The following is a 3,542-nucleotide window of genomic DNA, read 5'->3' on the forward strand; positions in this document are numbered from 1 at the left end:
TAACAACAAAATTACAAGCTTTATATGCATGACTTTGGAAGGTATGACATTTATACCGAAGTAGCATTTATTTGTATTTACATGTATTTAGCCGTTACAAACATAATGTTACAAAGATAGTAAAACGCTGCAGAGCAAGTCTTGGTGATATGATCAACCATAGATAGGTTTGAGTCAAACCAGACTCCAAGGTTTTTGACAGGAGAGTGCGGAGCTATATTTACTTTGACAACTTTAATGTGTCCAATTTCACCTTGACGAGCTGCTGCTTCGTGCCAACTAAAAGAAACTCAGTTTTTTCCTCGTTCAACAATAGTTTATTCTCACGCATCCAACGCCTGATCGCCTTAATACAACAATCAATAGCAGTAACGGCATCCAAGTGACCTGTCTCGTCTCCGGGTTGGAAAGAGACGTAAAGTTGGGTATCGTCTGCATAGCAGTGGACAGATGGAAGATTTTTTTCGACGACGTCTAGTAACGAGCTCGTATAGATGGTAAACAAGAGCGGTCCTAAACAGGAGCCTTGGGGTGCTCCGCAGTTCAAATAAAACTTCTTCGACAGACACCCACGAACTAATATCCTCTGACTGCGCCCTGATAAATACGATCGGAACCACTTGGACACTCTGCCCCCTAAGTCCCAGCGTATTGAGGGCTTCTAGCAAGATATTATGCTCGACTGTATCGAAAGCAGCACTAAGATCGAGTAGCACTAGAAGGGTTACATGTTGTTTATTCATATTGAGCAGGATGTCATTCTTCACTTTCAGAAGAGCAGTTTCAGTGCTATGATGCACCCTGTAAGCTGATTGAGCGTTCGGGTATGGATTCGTGTCGTGTATCTGATGGAAGACTGCTTTCTCAATGAGCTTCGATAAGAAAGCTAAATTGCTTACCGGTCTGAAATTCTTGAATATGATATCAAGACCAGGCTTTTTGAGTAACGGACATACTACTGTCTCCTTCCAGGACTCAGGAAAGTGTCCGGCTTCTAATGATTTGTTAATGATCGTAGTAATGATGGGAAGAAGAGCATCACATCTGCTGACTGAGCGAGAGGGCATTGGGTCAAGTGGGCAAGACTTTAATGTTGAGTTATGGATAAGCGACTTAACACTGTTGGCAGACAGGATCTTGAATGCAGATAACGATGGAGTGGACCGAGTAAAGCCATTAGCGGGGGTGGATGTGGAGGCAGGTAATTCTGTAAAATCAGCATCGATTTGTCTCTGGATCGCATCAATCTTTGACACAAAATACTTTCCAACGTCGTTTGCAAAAGTGGGGGCGTGCAGATTCGGAGGTAACTCATCGCCCTGCGACTGATTAAACAGGCGTTTACTAACACGAAACAACTTTCGCTGATTACAGCTGTTATCCTCGATAAGTTTAGTGTAAAACGCCTGTCGTGCCTTGTTCATAAGATTGTTGACAGCATTGCGCTTAACTTTGAAGACAGCCAAGTCGGAATCAATTTTCGAAAATCTCCATCTTCTTTCAGCTTTCCGTCGCTCTCTCTTGGCTTGTCTGATTTCGTCTTTGTACCGTGGAACTTGCGGACGCATAACAATCGTTCGAGTCTTAACAGGGGCATGTCTGTCCAGCACAGCTAGTAGGGTTTTGTTGTAGGACAAAAGAAGTTTCTCGAGGTCGTCCAGTGGATTTTTACACACCTCAGAATTAGCTAGGTCATCATTCAGGGAATCCACGTTCACTAATTTTATTTTCCTATACGAAAGAGTCCTGGTGGAGAAAGAAGGCTTTATTGAATGAAGATGACACAACACTGGTGCATGATCAGAGAAATAACAGTCGACTCGAGGTGTGGACCTTACGATCTGGTCGGACTGGCGGGTGATGATTAGGTCCAGGGTGTGACCATGAATACATACACCATTGAAAATGAAAGGTGTCATCAACATAACAGCAATATAGATTTCAAAAGTAAAATTTTTCACGCTTACCCTAAAAACAAGTGCCACAATGCTAGGGCTTTCTAAACCATATTTTACTTTCACTGCAATTAAAAGTGCAATGACACTTGTTCTAAGAAGAAAAGTGATGGCCAAAATCATGGTGATCATAATGGTAATCATAGTAGTCATCATAATAGTCAAAGTATCAGTGATAATGACAATAATATTAAAAATAACTAATAATAATATTAACTATTTTACTAAAACTAACAAAAATAAAGTTCATATTAATTGGTAAAATTAATGGCTGGGTATATTGGCTTTAGTAAACTACTAAATGATCAGGTTTACCTGCCGTTCTGGGATTCATGGCCTCTGCGTTCAGCGATCCAGAAATAAATATCTGGGCTCTTTGCCACAACATTGGGCATGCTTGAAAAAGTGAATGCAGCGTAGTACTGTACGTAATACAGTATATATCAAATACGCTCGAGTAAAACAGATAGGCTGAGAAAAATCAATAAGAAATCAAAAGCAAAGACATTAGAGTTGGCTGACCGAACCAATCTCCTCTTGCTACCAAGAGGACAGCTAAGGGGCAGAAGCACAGCCACTATTACCCGAACATCCTCTGTTCGTTGTCATGTGAACTAAAAGAGAGAAACAGGTCAGTATGATAGTTGCATGAACATGACTGAACTGAAATCGTTTTCAGCTCTGTACCTTGGTGATCAAATGGAGGAACTTATTCTGGTTGACAGATTTGTTTGTAGCTCCTGAGGATTTGATCCCGCAGACTTTATTTCCCCCACCAATCAAAGGGTAGGGTATGAAATGTGGTGAGGTAAAGAAAAGTGAGATTCATGATGGCAATCACATCTCATCTTATGTGGGTTGTTTCTACATACTGACAAACTAGCTAATTACCTCTTCAAAAGTCTGGATTAGAAACGGAATGGCGGTGCCTTTCCCTCTGTCCTCTAGAACATTAGTGCACCTCAGTTGTCCTGCTACGAACAGCTTCATGCATTTCCGAGAAATGGCAAGTCATGTCCAAAGTGATTAATTAATACTTATGAAGGTAATCACTCGGTTAAGCACAACTTAGGGTGCTCAGTTTGTTGTGCAATAAACTATTTAAGGTAGACGTATTGTGAACATACCTGTTATTACTCCTGATGTCGAGAAATCATCAGTGACATAGCCATCTGGAAAGACAAAATACTAATTAATACATATTTATTAGTTAACTAAAAACAATAGTCAGCATTCCAATTTATATAATTATTTAACTAAATAATCTTGGCTATTTTATTGGTTAGTTATGATCTTCCAAAGTACAGACACCCGAAGAATCATGTCCTTAGTTAAAAGACTTTCTTTTCATCTTTCTCTGAACAGTAGCATTGCAAAGAGAAGATAACATTGTGCAAGCATTTAAGCAAATTGGTTTTAATTAGGTTAAGATCAAGGTGAGCTTACAAAGGCTAGCCTCTTCCAAGTAGACTATCACTTCTGCAAAAAAAAAAAAAAAGAAATGATAGGAATTATCGTTTGACTACGTAAATGTATCATAAACATGAAGTTATGAAGCCCACTGCTGTTACATTTTTAGTAATTATA

Source organism: Pocillopora damicornis, chromosome 13 (assembly GCF_964200805.1).
Source record: "Pocillopora damicornis chromosome 13, jaPocDami1.2, whole genome shotgun sequence".
Classification (NCBI taxonomy): domain Eukaryota; kingdom Metazoa; phylum Cnidaria; class Anthozoa; order Scleractinia; family Pocilloporidae; genus Pocillopora; species Pocillopora damicornis.